Source organism: Eptesicus fuscus, chromosome 6, assembly GCF_027574615.1.
Source record: "Eptesicus fuscus isolate TK198812 chromosome 6, DD_ASM_mEF_20220401, whole genome shotgun sequence".
In the NCBI taxonomy this organism is placed as follows: domain Eukaryota; kingdom Metazoa; phylum Chordata; class Mammalia; order Chiroptera; family Vespertilionidae; genus Eptesicus; species Eptesicus fuscus.
Window position 1 is genome coordinate 2,546,844 of NC_072478.1, and position 17,165 is coordinate 2,564,008.

Consider the following 17,165-nt stretch of genomic DNA (forward strand, 5'->3'; position numbering starts at 1 on the left):
TCATGAACATTTTAACAATATTGATTCCTCCAATCCATGGACATGGACTAACTTTTCATTTATTTGTGTCTTACACAATTTCTTTATGTCTTGTAGGTGGCAACATATATGTCTTTCACTTCCTTGGTTAGATTTATTCTTAGGTATTTTATTATTTTTCAATGCAATTGTAAATGGAATTGTTTTCTTTATTTCTCTTTCTGATAGTTCGATTTTAGTGTATAGAAACACATCAGATCACTGAATATTGACTCTGTATCCTTCAACTTTATTAAATTAATTTGTTAGTTTTAACAGTTTTGATGGAGTCCTTAGGGTTTTCTATATCTATCTATCTATCTAGCTATCCTACCTTATAATAGAGAAACATGCAAATTGACCGCACCTCCGCTATGCCCATGATTGGGCCTGCGAGAGGCTGGGGGCGGGACTCCGGGTGGCCTATCTGGCCGTTGAGAAAACCAAGATGGCGGCGCCAAATCCTCTTAGTTCCGGGGGTCCTGGGGAGCGATGGCAACCCTAGAGGGGCGTGGCCGGCCACCGCCGGAAGCCTCCCGGGGGTCCCGGGCGGGATCGCGACCCGGGGGGGCGTGGCCGGCCACCGCCAGAAGCCTCCCGGGGGTCCCGGGGCGCATCGCGACCCGGGGGGGCGTGGCCGGCCACAGCCAGAAGCCTCCCGGGGGGGCGTGGCCAGGCCCAGCCAGCCGCTCCCGGGGCGGGGTCCCCGGGCGATCGCCACCCTGGCCTAAATGGCTGGTGCTGAGAGGGATCAATGGGGCCAGTGGAAGGAGCAGGTGGTAGTTGACCACCGAGGCCATCTGCAGCAGCCGGATGCAGAGCTGGGGTCCACGTTCTCCAGGTTGGCCTCCGTGGGGCCCGTGTCGCACCCATAGTAGCCGAGTGGGCATGCTGGCATAGTAGCCCCAGCACGAGGCCAGCTTCCCAAGCCAGGCTGCAGAGGGAGGGAGGGCCTCTGGGCTGGGAGCACTCCCCCACCCCAGTGGACAGGGCACAGAGAGCGAGCAGCAGAGAGCTACTAGCGGTGGTGGGTGTGGTGGCCTGGCTTCCAAGAGGCTGGCTTCAGCTACTGTGGCCTGCGCTGAGGTGGCTGGTGGTGGGGGCAACTGCATGGGCGCATCCGAGGCTGGGGCACTGGGAGACATGGGACTGCAGCCCAGAAAGCGAGGCTCCGGAGGACCTGGTCACCGACCCCCGGCATTGAAGCCGCCTCCTACAAGATGTATCCTAGCCTAGGTGTGTGGGAAGCAGGTTCAGGAACCTCTCCCTTTGCGGCGCCAGAGCCCAGGCCTGCCAGCGCCCCAGAGGAGACCCCCACCAGGATCGGGGGCTTGACCAGTCTCTAAACCAGGGTAGCCATTAGCCCAGGCCTGCCAGCACCCCAGAGGAGACCCCCACCAGGATCGGGGGCGTGACCGGCCTCCAAACCGCCAGTGACCCTAACCCAGGCCTGCCAGCACCCCAGAGGAGATCCCCACCAGGATCAGGGGCGTGACCAGCCTCTAAACCGCCCGCAGCCCTAGCCCAGGCCTGCCAGCACCCCAGAGGAGACCCCTGCCAGGATTGGGGTCATGGCCAGCCTTCAAACTGTGGCGGCCCCTAGCCCAAGGAGGCCTCCTGGCCGAGGACGCCTGAGTCTGTTCTTGACCTAGGGCCGGGCTCTCCCCGCAAGGGACTCAGAAGCCACCAGAGTCTAACTGCCAGTCTCTGGGAGTGCATCCACTGTCCACCAAAAAGTAGGGCCATCAAACCATTCAGTCTCAGTGCAGGCACAGGTCCGTGGCTGACGGGGTGGAGGCCAGACCAAAACAAAACAGCAGAAACACCCTGCCCACCTGGGCGGGTACTGCTGTAGTCCACGTGGCCTGGGCAGTGTAGAAAGCGCTACCTTCTCCCAGGTCCTGTGCTGGCACTGCCGCCTCGCTCACCCTCAAGCCCCCCTGAGTCCTGACAGCAAAGTGTATGGGGCATTCTGCAGGAGTTGTGCCGTTCTGGGTGCTTTTGCCCAAAGACACACTTTGGGATGAATTCAGAGCCACATCTCATTTCCCATGAGACTGGAAGAACCATGTGAAAGGATTTTGACAAAAGCTTTCCACATCTCTGTTTATTCTTTTGAATCCATAAAACGACCTTAAAAAAAGCATCCGGGCCACCTAAGAAAGAATGCACTTTCTGGCCAGAGCACGCAGGATTCTTTTGCCCAACAGGTTAAAGGGAGCAGAGCTGGCACAGTGGGAATGGCCCTGGTGCCCTATGAGGAGACAGGGGGAATGGGGTTGCCGAAATTCCATAAGCCTCTTGCCACCTTCTCCTTTGCAAACCACACCATCCAGATCAACCAGGACTGGAGGCAACTGGGAATCACAGCCGTGATTTGGGACATGGTAAGCAAATCTTGAGGGGCCTCTGTAAACATCTGCAATTGATTATAAGACTGGTCTTTATTTAAAAAGAAATAAAAGAACAGCTTTGTTGAGAAATACCCATATACTGTACATGTCACCTAAAGTGTACAATGAACTGTTTTTTTAAAGTAAATTCAGAGTGGTACAACCATCACCATGCTCAATTTTTAAATATCTTCATGACCCATCCCCTCCAAAAAAAACTTCTACCCATTTGAATCACTTTCCTGATCATCTTCCCCAAAATAGATTGCACTTTAAAGGTAGGTAAAGGAAAGTTGAGGGAAGTTAAAACACTGCACAAAGGATATTGTAAGATGACAAAGCCCAAAGTGAAGCTCATGTGTTTTCTTTAAAAAATATATATTTTTAAAATGTCAGAAAGGGAGAGGGAGAGAGAGATAGAAACATCAATGATAAGAATCACTGATCAGCCGAAACCGGTTTGGCTCAGTGGATAGAGCGTCGGTCTGTGGACTGGAAGGTCCCAGGTTCGATTCCGGTTAAGGGCATGTACATTGGTTGCTGGCACATATCCCGGTGTGGGGTGTGCAGGAAGCAGCTGGTCGATGTTTCTCTCATCGATGTTTCTAGCTCTCTATCCCTCTCCCTTCCTCTCTGTGAAAAATCAATAAAATATATTAAAAAAAAAAAAAAAAAGAATCACTGATCAGCTGCCGCCCACAGGCCCCCTACTGGGGATTGAGCCCGAAACCCAGGCATGTGTGCCCCTGATCAGAATCAAACCTGGACTCTTCAGTCCACAGGCCGATGCTCTCTCCATTAAGCCAAACTGACCAGGGCCATGTGTTTTCTTCAAGTTCTGCGTGGTTGTAATGGTCCCCAAATCTATACTAATAAAAGGGTAATATGCTAATTAGAGTGGTTGTCTTCCGGACATCTTTCCAGAGAAAGCCGCAGTGGCTACAAAGGCCAAGGCTCAGGCAGCCATAACCAGCTGCAGTGGCAGCAGCATTGGGGTTATGGGGGTGGTGCCTCCAGAGGGAGGCCAGACTGGGGGCCAAGGCACAGGCAGTTTGGGGTGATCAGGCTGATAGGGGAGGGCAAGGTAGGGGCAATCAGGCTGGCAGGAGATCAAGGTAGGGGTGAGCAGGCAGGCAGGCAGTGGGGTTAGGGACAATCAGGCAGGCAGGCAGGTGAGTGGTTAGGAGCCAGTGGTTCCGGATTGTGAGAGGGATGTCCGACTGCTGGAAGTTGGACATCCCCTGAGGGGTCCCAGATTGAAGAGGGTGCAGATTGGGCTGAGGGGCACACCCCCCCCCACCCCCCAGTGCACGAATTTCGTGCACCGGGCCTCTAGTATATATATATATAAAAGTGTAATATGCAAATCAACCAGTCGGCTATGACGCGCACTGACCACCTGGGGCAGACACTCAATGCAGGAGCTGCCCCTAGCCTGCAGGCCCTGATCACTCCGCCAGTCGCCCCCAACACACAGAGGGCGACCAGCGGCAGCGGGGGGTGGGGCCGGTGAGTGGGCGGAATGGCCAACCTCTCGGTTCCTCCCCCCTGCCAGCAGGCTCCGATCGCCCAATGGGGAACCAGGAACTGAGCGTGGGTGGCAGCAGATGTGGGTGGTGCCAGGACCTTGATCGCCCTGCCGATCACCCATACACAGAGGGCTACTAGCGGCAGGGGGCAGGGCAGCTGCTGGCAGCCAGGGAAGATCGGCCCTGATCTCAGGTCCGGCCTAGGGACCCTACCTGTGCACGAATTTCATGCACCAGGCCTCTAGTATAACATAATGCCATCTGCAAATAGTAAGTTTTACTTCTTTTCATTTCAGATGCCTTTTATTTCTTTGTCTTACCTAACTGCTCTGGCTATGTTGCATGCTATGTTGAATTAAAATGGTGAGAGTAGGCATCCTTTTCTTGTTCCAAATCTTAGAGGAAAAGCTTTCAGCTTTAGACCTTTGAGTATGATGTTAGATGTGGGCTTGTCATATATGGCCTTCATTATGTTGAGGTACATTCCTTCTATACCCACATTGTTGAAGATTATTGTTGTTTTTGTTATAAATGGATATTGAATTTTGTCAAATGCTTTTCCTCTATTAGGACGATGATACGATTGTTATCCTTCATTTTATTTATGTGGTGTATCACATTGACTGATTTGTGGATGTTGAAGCATCCTTGCATCCCTTGATGACAAGGGATAAATTTCACTTGATAATGATATGTGATCCTTTTAATGTATTATTGAATTTGTTTTGCTAATATTTTGTTGAATATTTTTGCATCTATGTTCACCAGGGATATTGGCCTATAATTTTCTTTTTTTGTGTTGTCCTTGTCTGGTTTGATATGATGATCCTGGCCTCATGAAATGAATTTGGAGGAGTTCCCTCCTATTCTATTATTTGGAAGGGTTTGAAAAGATTTATATTAATTCCTCTTCATATGATGGTAAAATTCACCAGTGAGGCTGTCTGGTTCTAGAATTCTGTTTGTTGGGAGGCTTTTTTTCTTTTATTACTAATTCAATCTCCTTACTAATAATCATCTTATTCAGATTTTCTGTTTCATCATGATTCACTCTTGATAGGTTGTGAGTTTCTAGGAGTTTATCTATTTCCTCTAGGTTATTGAATTTGTTGGTGGGTAATTTCTCACAGTAGTTTCATAATCCTTGCTATTTTTGTAGTATCAGTTTTGTGGTATCAGCTCACTTTCATTTCTCATTTTCCTTGAGTCCTCTCTCTTTCTTTCTGAATATTAAGCAGACTGGAACCAAGACAGAAAAGCAGGTGGAGCTGACTAATGCCAGTGGCAGCACACTGACAAGGGAGTCTAAGAATTCTAGAGCATGGACCACCCACCCCAGAGCTGTTTCAGCTCCTGTCCACTCCTGAACCTATTTTACAAATGTGCCATTAATTTTGCGACCTATTCATTACTTTTCCAATAAACTCCCCTATTTGCTTAATTTTGCCAGAGTTTATTTTGTTACTTTCACCTATACTTGCATTCATACTTTCCCATATTTTGGAATATTATATTAAACTAGAGGCCTGGTGCATGAAATTCCCTCAGCCCGGCCTGCACCTCTCCAATCCGGGACCCCTCGGGGGATGTCCGAATGCCTCTCGCAATCCAGGACTGCTGGCTCCTAACCGCTCGTCTGCCTGCCTGCCTGATCGCCCCTAACCACCTCTGCCTGCCTGCATGATCACCCCTAACCACCTCTGCCTGCCTGCATGATCACCCCTAACCACTTCTGCCTGCCTGCATGATTGCCCCTAACTGCTCCCCTGCTGGCCTGATCGCCCCTAACCACCTCTGCCTCACCCCGCACCCAGGACCCAGGATTCCCTCCTCTGACTGGTCGCAGGCACCCGGGACCCAGGCTTCTCTCCCTCTGGCTGGCCGCAGGCACTCAGGACCTGGGCCAGCTTCACCCGGGCCGGCCGCAGCCGCAGGGGACCGTGGGCTGGTGGCTTCACCTGGGCCACAGCCGCAGGTGCCTAGGATCACGGGGTGGGTGGCTTGTCCCTCTCCTGGGCCGCAGGCGCCCAGGACCACAGGGTGGGCAGCTTGTCCCTTTCCTGGGCTGCAGCCCCAGCCGCTGGTGCCCGGGACTGCGGGGCAGGTGGCTTGTCCCTCTCCCGGGCTGCGGCCTGGCTGGTCCCCATTCCGCTTTTGCAAGCTCATTTATGTCTGTCTGGTCCCCATTCCTCTCTCCCCAGTGTTGAATGTCTGAGCCGTTAAGGCGCGATGGCGTGAGGGCATGATGACCATTTGCATATTAGCTCTTTATTATATAGGAGGAGGATATTTTATTATATTAAACACAGACTTGATGGCATTGATATTTTTGAGTAAAATTTCTTGATTTTTTTTTCTGGCCTTTGATATACAAACTTTTCTATGTCATTACAGAAGGCTGAGTAAACAAAAAAATTCTTCCTACTCCTTCAGTCATATAAACATTCTGCTTCCGGCAGGAAATAACAGAAGTAATTGCTTTTTTTTTTTTTTCAAGGTAGGCCTGTAGAATAAGAAAGGGGAATTACTTTTTTATTCATATGCCCTTCTGTGGTAATGAGCAGCTATTGTTGTAAGTGCTGTAATGAATAACTGTGGCTAGGTCCTTTAGTAAAGATAACTTGCCATCAACTTAAGACAAGAGTGTTATACCAACGACAGCCCTGTGGATGTGCATGAGTGTGCAGTGTGACTGTGTGGGAGAGGAGGGAAGAGGTCTGCAAGGGAGAGGCGAGAGCAGAAGAGAGACAGAGAGAAAGAGACATAATGGAAATGGCAGGCTTTGGTTATTAACTGGTTCACCTCTTAAGGGTGATTCTTTCTCTGCTCTGGAGGTCCAGTTACCAACAATAAATACAGCTGTGAATTTTAATAACATTTGTTTAAAATCTATTCTAATCCAGTTCCTCATTTAGTTTGTCTGGGACCTTCTGTTAACTATGACAAACGCATTCCTATGCCTAAGAGTTGTTGGAAAATACAGCCAGGCTGGGTTTGACCCTGGCCATCTTATTATTTCTCTGTAGCTTTGCCCTTCCAAAAATAAGACTAAACAGTTTATCTTTGCACTGTTAAGCCTTCTTACTTTCAGAAGATTTGAATTACATGTTATTCATTGTCCAGGGGTAATTTGTATGGTGTGGGAGTTTTAACATACTTATTAAGAACACAGTAAATGAAATGAAAAACATATTTGTGACTTTCCATGAGGTTCAGAGCAACCACATTCTAAAATCATGAGAATGCTACTTGGTTTAGAGTTGTATCTCTTTCATATTTTTAAGGCAAAACTCATTAATTTACTTGGAAAGAAAAATACATGTTATTTCTCTGTAGGCTTTGAGATTCATGTTTCTTTCCTGTATAGATTTAGCAAAAGATTTGATACTTTCACTTTTTTAAGGAATAATAAAAATATGGCACTTGCAAGTTTTTAAACTGGACGTATTTACAAAATTTTTCGGTATTTTGTAATATATTATTTCTATTGTATCAAATCTGAAAAACAAAGAATCTTCACTGTTTACTAACTCACTATTCATTCATTCAAATAAAACATTTATTGAACTAGGCAGTGAATAAAAAAGAGAATGTGAGTAACCTGCTCTTATGGTGCTTAAAGCCTTGTAAAGAACAGCATACAATAACTATATGAATACAAAATTTATTACACGCCAGATGGTGGTAAATGTTATGAAAGAAATAAAGCAGGACGGGGGACAGGACAACAGAGGTGACTATGGCTTTTACACAGCTCCACAGGACCTGAATCGCCAGGTTCCTCATTTCCTTTTGGAGATCGACATAATTGGGGGTCATGCCAGTAATCCAGTGGCAGGTCCCTCAGAGAATCCCCCACACCCAGCACCCAGTGTATACACACACCTCTCAGAAAAGACAGCTCTTCGTGTTTGACCTGATGCTGAACCACCCACCTGCGCCCAATGTTGTTCAGTGTCTGCACATTATGCAGCATGAGGGCACCTAAACAAGGGTGACTCCCTGAGGCCCTCGCTGCCAAGCGTGTTGTGCTGGGAGAAGTTCACGTGCACACATGTACTTGGATCTCTGGCACATGGCCACAGAGACAATATTGAGCACAAGGATAAATACATTCAAGTTTATTCGGTAGCTGAGTTGCAATTGATCAAAATAGTAGAAAACAATATTGTCTCCAATTATCTATACATGTAAAGAGGTAATATACTAATTGCCCTTATGATGGATGTCCCAGTAACAACTAATTTGCATATTGACAGACCAGCAGGAGGCTGGGTGCTCAGCAGTGGGTGGGCGCCTGGAGCCAAGTTCCCGGGGGTCTGAGGAGAGTGCCTGACAGAAGCCTGGACTGCAAAGAAGGAAGAGGACGCGGCCACGGGGAGCTCTTCCAATCCCCCTGCATGGACACCCTACCCCAGCCCCCGCACCCCCGGGGAACGGATAGACACCCTACCCCAGCCCCTGCACCCCCGGGGAACGGATAGACACCCTACCCCAGCCCCTGCACCCCCGGGGAACGGATAGACACCCTACCCCAGCGCCCCTACCCCCGGGGGGGGGAGACGGACACCCTACCTCAGCCCCCGCACCCCTGGGGGGATGGACAGAAACCCTACCCCAGCCCCTGCACCCCCGGGGGGGACAGATGGCCACCCTACCCCAGCCCCTGCACCCCCGGGGGTACTGGGAGGCTGACCGGACAGGGAGAAGACCCAGCCTTGGGGATAGCTGCAGCCCACACCTCTGACTCTCGATCTCTTTCCCCTGCCACCCCCACCAGGGGTGTCCACAACAATAGCATGCCGTTGACCACCAGTTTGCGCCCCCAAGGCACCCAGGTCCCGGGCACGCCACTGTTGGGCCCCCTCTGCAGGGGCCGGGCACGCCTCTCCTCCCTATAACTCCCGACCCGGGTGGAGACAGGCCTGAGCGGCCCCCCAGGGTCAGACCCTTCCCCATCTCCCCCAACAGCAGCAGTGCTGTCTCCGCAGCTGAAGCACACTGAACCTTGCTGGGGGCGCGGCTAAACCCGCCTTCCTAGCCCGCCTGGCTCCGCCCTGAGCAGGTACAGCTGCGAAACAGCCACGTACAATTTAAAGAATGGCACCAAGCAGGAAGATTTGACAGTTACTCTCCCTTTGGCCTCACCACCCCCCTAGCACTCCCTTAACGCCCTGCCCCCCGCCAGCACCTCCAGGGACGACCACCACTACAGGGCTGCTGGCCAGAGCCCGCCCCTCCGAGGCCGCGGAACCCTCTGCAAAGCTTCCATAGCTACAGTCCCAGGAAACAATCATGCCCTCCTCCCCTAATCAGCACCTGCTACCTGCGAGGGTACCCGTGGGCTTAAAAATAACAATCCCTTCCCGTTTAGACATCACTTACTTGATGAAACATTTCTAGGTTTATTAGCTCAGAACCTCCTCTTGACAACCCAGTGAGGTAGGCGGAGAAGAGATCACAATTCCTATGGTATATGCGTATGTATTCAGAAATGAAGTTCAGAGAGGAAGTGTCAAGCCCAGTGGTTCCCAAGGTGCAGCACATGCCCCACAGAGAGGGGGGGGGGGGGGCAATTTGATTTTAAGTGGAGGCAATTCGAGAATGAGTTAACAGTAAATTTTTGGCATTTCTTACGGTTCTAGGAGGCCTCATCTACAGTGTATCCTACATAATAAAAGGCTAATATGTAAATGACCGAATGGTGGAATGACCGGTCACTATGATGCGCACTGACCACCAGGGGCAGACACTCAATGCAGGAGCTGACCCCTGGTGGTCAGTGCGCTCCCACAGGGGGAGCGTCGCTCAGCCAGAAGCCGTGCTCACGGCTGGCGAGCACAGTGGCAGTGGTGGGAGCCTCTCCTGCCTCCGTGGCAATGCTAAGGATGTCCAACTGACGGCTTTGGCCCACTAAGCAGTCAGTCGGACATCCCCCCAAGGCTCCCAGACTGCGAGAGGGCGCAGGCCAGGCTGAGGGACCCCCCCTCGCAAATGCACGTATTTCGTGCACCGGGCCTCTAGTAGTAGTACAGCATAAAGTGAGAAAGCTACACTGAGGAGTCGGAGTTTTTTTTTACTTGAAGGATGACACTAGAAAACTGAATTCACTGAGAAGAAAACAAGAGGTGAAGAGGGCGCTGGTGACTGAGGGCCTGCAGAGGCTGCTGGCAGTGATTGTAAAGATGTAATTTCCCTTTATTTCTGAGAAGCCATGTCATTTAGCACTGCTCATATTTAAGTCATAATTAGAGCTGATTCTTCCCTCACAGGTCTAATTAAGAAGAACCAAGAGGGTAAGACTTTTCTTAGATTTGGAAGTAATCAAAGAAGCAGGGGGAAACGTTTATGTATAAGAATATTACATTATAGCTTCATTTGAAATAACATAGCTGGAAACAAACTCGATGTCCAGTAATCGGAAAATGGGAAAGAAATGCAGACTTGTAAGTACTGATGTCACCAAAGGAAACGTTTCTGAAGAGCATTAATATGGTAGAAAGCAGACAAAGTATGTTCATGGGAGGGGAGCGCTAGTCCTGGGACTGTATGAGCCAATACAGGTTTGTCTATAAGCTTTTCAACCAAACTTTGAGAGCAGTATCTCTAGGTGGTAGAATAACTGGTATTTTAAAGTTTTTTCTTCATATACTTTTTATTTTTGAGATATGCACTATTGATTTTTATAATTTAAAGCTGTTTCTGAGAGTATGAGCTGCGTAATATGTAAAGTGAATAAGTAAAAGCTTTTAGGGTAACTGTGTTAAACAAATTTTAAAGAATGCATCTGTGGAGCCCTGGTGGGGGAGCCCAGTTGGTTAGGGCGTTCCCCAATACGCCAAGGTGTAGGTTCGCTCTCCGGTCAGGACACATATAAGAATCAACCAATGAATACATAAAGAAGTGAAACAACAAACGATCTCTCTCCCCCCTCCCCTTCCTTCCTCTCTTTCTCTAAAATAATCAATAAATTAAGAAGAATGCATGTGGAAAATAATATGCCTAAGAAAGAAACTGAGAAAGATCCGTGTCTACTTTATTCTTCCCTCAATGAAGAACACGGCCCGATGGCCAAGGCACTGCGGCTGGGTTCCCTGGTGGCCCAGATCCAGGGCCTCTGTCACAGGCTGCTGTGTGACGTTCCCTCTGTCCAGCTGCCGGGGCAGGTCCTATTTTCCTATCTGGTACTTTCCTCCTAAGAAGCAGTACCGCCTGAATAATGAAAACTAGCCGTGCGCACCTCCACAACTGCATCTCAGGTGTGTCCGTCTCTCCTCCTGGTACCCAGACAGTGCCTGCGTCTCCTCTGCACCAGCGACAAGCCCCTCTGGTACCTGCTACTATCGTCAGCCGGCAGGCAGGGCCCTGGCCAAGGGTGAACTCCGGACTGGGATCAAAAAAGGGTTTGAATCTATCTCAGAAAGGAGACAATGGAGGAAGAAGCCCCTGAAAAGTTGTCCAGAATTCCAAAGTAGAACAGTGTGTTCCAGAATGCTGCCTGCCCCTCCCGCTACCCAGTGTTCCCGGAATCGGGACCCCTCATCTCGGCTGTGCTCCTGCCACGCAGCAAACATGTCCACCGTCAACGAGCGCCACTACTAGTAAATTGCAGGAATCATAAGATAATTGTCATTTCCTTGTATTTTGAAGTTTCCTTAAATGAGCCTTAAGGAGCAGCAAACTTTTTTTAATCATGTTGGTGGTTTCTAAAAAATGTCAGACTCAATAGATTGCTTTGGTCAAAACACTAAACAGAAACATCGCTTCCCCTGTAATTTTCTCTTATTATCTCTCTAAATTGCAAAGAAAGGCAATACGATAGTGAGCACCAGTTGCAGTGAGGACGTGAGTTCTAGCGCGCTGTCCTTCCTGGTGCCCTTCGTCTTGGCGCACAGAACGCACGTGTCCCTGCGGGGCCGGGGCGGACGGACTGAGAGCGGCTCCTGCAGCTGCACCGCTGCTGCCTCGGGCTGTTTCCTTTCTGCTCCTGGTGGTGAAATTCTTGTATCAACTGCATGGATCTGACACGCTGTGGAGCCAGAAAAGGCAATTTGCAGAACCCAAACCAGAAGAGCAACCTCGCAACTATGCGCAACGGAGGCTCAGGAGCCCGCCTTGTCTCCGAGGACACAGCATCGGGCGCCACCATCAGACGCTGCACAACGTGAAATGCAGACTAGAAAGAGGCAGGTGGGCGGCCTCCTCTCACCAGGCTGCTGTGGGCTGTGTTAGAATTTTCACTCTACACTTCCCTCCGGGCTTCCCACGCTTTAATTCACCGAAGACGGGACTGTTCATGTCAGTAGCAAAACAATATTCTGTGTAATTGTATTATCACAAATTTGGAGTCTCAAAAACTTTAGTTTTGTGCAGGCAGTCACATCTTTAGTGCAGCCACCAACAAGCAGTGTTTTCCTACTTCAAGCCCTGTGCGACAGAACACTGCGCTTCCAGCTCACACAGGAGCTCCGGGCTGAGTCAGCGGCTTGCAAAGGCCCTGTGGTAGGTGGCAGGACCCACTCCTGCAGGACCAGAGTCTCAGCCTCCAGGCTTTGCTGCCTCACTTTGCACGCTTACTGTTTCTCCCCAAAGCAGACCAGGGGCCCTCACCTCTTACCACACAGAACAGATCTGTGTAGGGTGGAAAGCAGCCGCCGCAGCCCAGCTCCCAGCATCACAGCCTCCCTCTCCTGCCCTCTGGCTGGAAGTCCCCAGGTGAGCGATCCATCGCCCAGCCCCCCAGCACAGGGTGGAGTTAGTAACTAGCTCAGGACTACTGAGAGGGGCGTGAGTGGAGACACTTGAGGCCCGGCCCACAGTGGTTGTTAGCACATCACCAAGTGGCCCTTGAGACAGGGTGTGTGAATTTGCACTCCTTAGAGGCAAGCGTTGTTATCATGTTAAGCCACTACAATTTTGAGTTTGAATTTACTTCTCTGCCTCATATGACCTCATGAGTACAAACCCAATTCCTGACCTGTTTCTGGTTCCCAGGTTCCCAACTGTCCCAGGGAGCCCCTTCCTTCAATGCCCTCAGAGCAAGCGCCCCGCCCGCGCTCCCTCGCAGCTGTAGATGACCTGCACCAAGGGCACAGCTGGTCCGCAGGCTCCATCAGTCCCCACCGCCCAGAGCTAAAAGCCACCACAGGATCTCTGCAGCGTGAGCCTTGCCACAGCGTCATGGTTTCCCCAGAGCAGCTGTCAGCCTCCGAATGCTGCCCACGAAGCCAGTGCACCAGGCTTCCCCGGGCATTTACTGACTCCGTTTACTGCACACTTACTGAGCACCTGCTATGTGCAGACTATGCTGGCTGCTGGGATAGGGCTGAGGGAGGCAGTCCCAGCCTCCTAGGAGCTGCAATGCAGTCTTCGAACCATGTCCCCACCATTGTCTCAGTACATGAGCTAATTCTAGGGGAGGCAGCAGCCTCTGGAACACACAGACAGCCAATGCACTAGGATAGGGGTTCCTCCACAAGCCTGCAATATAAACCCCGTTCCTCAGGCCACTCCGTCTGGAGGCAGAATGGCAGGTTCGCAGTCACATCGCCCTCCTGACTCTGGGGCCTGCTGAGCCCTCCGTGAGTCCAGCGTTTCTACAGAATCTGCAGGGCAGCCGTGTGTGCAGAGCGCAGACTCATCCACCAGGGCTTGCCTCTCCTGCCCCTCCTCCTGGTGTTGTGTCCCAGGAAGCCGGCCGAGCCCTGCCTGCAAAAGTCCCACTACATTCACAGCTAAGATTGTGGAGGTCACCCTTTGCTTACTTCAGTGAGAAACTGAAACCCGGGCCCCGAACACTAATGTGACTGGCTTTCCATTTGCTAGTTGGTTGGTTGGTTGGTGACAGGGTTTGGTATTTACTTGCTGCCGTCTCTCCCTGAACCACCTGTGTCCCTCCTCCCGATTCTCTCCGCTGGCGGGTCTCAGCAGGACTGACAGGTATGCCCACATGGATTTGAGTTCTCTTGTCAGCCTGGGACCTTCACTCCATATGCTTATAAAAACAACCACAAACACCAAACTACAGGAACAATTGTACCAACTTCTTAAGAAGTCTGTGTTGGAGTACTGGTATCTATACTAATAAAAGTCTAGGTGGCCCTCGCGCCCTCACATAATCACAAGATGGCCGCCCCATGTCATCACAAGATGGCTACCCCCATGTTGTCACAAGATGGCTGCCCCATGTCATCACAAGATGGCCACCCCCATGTCGTCACAAGATGGCCGCCACAAGATGGCTGGCAGGGGAGGGCAGTTGGGGGCGATCAGGTCGGCAGGGGAGGGCAGTTGGGGACAATCGGGCCGGTTTGGGAGCAGTTAGGCGTCAATCAGGCTGGCAGGGGAGTGGTTAGGGGGTGATCAGGCTGGCAGGCAGAAGCGGTTAGGGGCAGTCAGGCAGGCAGGCAGGCAAGTGGTTATGAGCTAGCAGTCCTGGATTTGTGAGAGGGATGTCTGACTGTCCACAGGGATTGGGCCTAAACTGGCAGTTGGACATCCCTCGAGGGGTCCCAGATTGGAGAGGGTGCAGGCTGGGCTGAGGGACACCCCCAGTGCATGAATTTCATGCACCGGGCCTCTAGTCATGTATAAAATCTGTCCTTATTTTCTAAGGTTCTGTCATGTAATTATGTGGCTTTTATAGTGGAAACAATCTTATCTATATATATAAAAGGCTAATATGCTAAGTGTCTGTCCGACTGGTAGCTATGACGCTCACTGAACACCAGGCGAAAGATGCTCAACGCAGGAGCTGCTGAGCTGCAGTGACTTGACAGCTGCGGTTCTCGGGTGATGCACCCCGAAACCAGAGAGGAGGGAGCACAATTCCTCGCGGGGCCGCGCGATTCCACCTTCGGCTGTGGGTTATTTTGTTGCTGGGGCACTGTGTGCCCTGAATCTGGTTTACTGCACACTTGCATTTGTGTTCCACACCCTGTACGACAGCAATTTTGCAGAGTGCCCTCTTGCACTCTGGGACCCCTTGGGGGATTTCAGAGAGCCAGTTTTGGCCCGATCCCCGTAGGCCAGGCCAAGGGACCCCACCTGCCAGAGAGACACTGCTCACTCCACAGACGTCCTTTGAGCCATGGCGCCACCTCAGGTGTGGCCGGCTGGAAAGGGACCGCGGGAGGTTGGCTCCAGGGCATGTCTGGCCCATCTCGCCCAGTCCCACCCTGCTGGCCACCTTCTAATGAATTTCCTTTCAATGTGCACGAATCCGTGCACTGGGTCACTAGTAGTCACATCAAAGAAAGGTCTAGATGTGGAGAATCACACCCTCTGTGCATGGATGCAGCTGCAGACAAACCTGAATCACGCTCTGGGGCTGGTGCTGGCTCAGTGGTGCTGACCCGGCCCATGGGGACAGGACGAGACTTTTTTTTTTTTTTCAATATATTTTCATTGATTTCAGAGAAGAAGGGAGAGAGAGAAATATCAATGATCACAGAGATAAAAATATCAATGATGAGAATCATTGATCAGCTGCAACCCAGGCATGTTCCCTTGGCCAGAATCGAACCCAGGACTTTTCAGTCCGCAGGCCGACTCTATCCACTGAGCAAATTCTTTCTAAATCCTAAATTGCATGGCATTAGGACAAGAACTGGGGGCAGCTTTCTCCCAGATGAAAGTACTGGGACCTCCCCTGCCACAGAGCTGACTGGCAGGCCCCATACCTGAGTCTCCATCAACCTGATCCACACTGTTCACTCCGCCAGAGGATTCCCTGAGATGCCGCATTCTCCCCTTATTTATCCAATGTAGTTATATATGCATTCTTAAAAATTTTCCTGTGTCCATTATAGAAAAAAATTGAAAAATGGAATAAAATCACGTAAAGTCCCACCACTCCCAGATAATCATAGTTATATTTTGTACATTTTTTCCAGTTTTTTAGGACTTATATTTTATCTAATATTATATAGCAAAAATATAATCAACTATGATTTTTACTATAAAAGTAATATATTCTGTTGATGTTATTAAAATTCACCCAAGGATAGTTTTTCCACTGATTTTTGGAGAGTGGAAGGAAGGGGGTGGGAAAGAGAGAGAGAGAGAGAGAGAGAGAGAGAGAGACATCAATGTGAGAGAGACTCATGGACTGGTTGTATCCCAAACCCCTCCCCCACTCCCCCCACCTTGACCCGGGGCCAGGGAACAAGCCTGCAACCAAGGTACGTGCCCTTGACCAAGAATCAACCTGCAATCCTTTGTTGCACAAAAGGACAATATACCACTGAACCACACTGGCTGGGGCTAAAAGTAATATATTCTTAATTACAAAAGAAATTAAAAACTGTAATATAAAGAAAAAAAATCATCAAAAATACAAAACAACTGGAATAATGACTTGAATTATATTGGCTAAACTAAGAGGAACCAAGATGGCAGCGTAGGTAAATGCCAGTCACCTCCTCCCACAACCACATCAAAATTACAACTAAAATACAGAACCACCATCATTCAGAACCGCCTGGAATCTGGCTGAAAGGAAGCCCTACAACTAGAGAAGAACGCACATGGAGACTGGTGGGAGGGGCGGAGGCAGGGAATAGGCTGGTCCCACACCCACCTGTGGTGTTTATTTAATCAGGAGGGCTATCTGGGCTGAGGAAGCCTCCTGTGAGGGGCTAAGGGTCCCTGCCCCACACCAGCCCCCCGACCCCCCAGCCCAGGGTTCCAGTGCTGGTAAAAACCAGCATAGATTGTGGCTGAGGTACAGGGAGGCTGCTGACGCCCCAGGCTTCCCTCTTAAAGGGCCGGCAAGGGACTTACTAGGACTTGCTCCCTCAGGGCTCCAGCAGCTGAAAAGGATCCAGGAATGTACAGAAGGAACTAAATTGCCTGGCATTAGGATAAGAACTGGGGGCAGCTTTCTCCCAGATAAAAGTGCTGGGACCTCCCCTGCCACAGAGCTGACTGGCAGGCCCCATACCTGAGTCTCCATCAACCTGAGTCTCCATCAACCTGATCCACTCTGTTCACTCCACCAGAGGATTCCCTGAGATCCCGCCCCACTCAATTTGCAGCCCCACCCAAGTTGTTTGCAGCGGCTTTTCCCTGTGAATGGCCTGTCCTGTGAGAACAGCTCTGAGATCTTCCAGGAGACTTGCCCACTCTTTGGGAGCATCTTTTATTCTCTCTAAATCCATTATAAAACAGGAGGTCTCACTAAGTTCTGGCACTAATCTTACCTAGAGGATAGAAAAGTTACTTT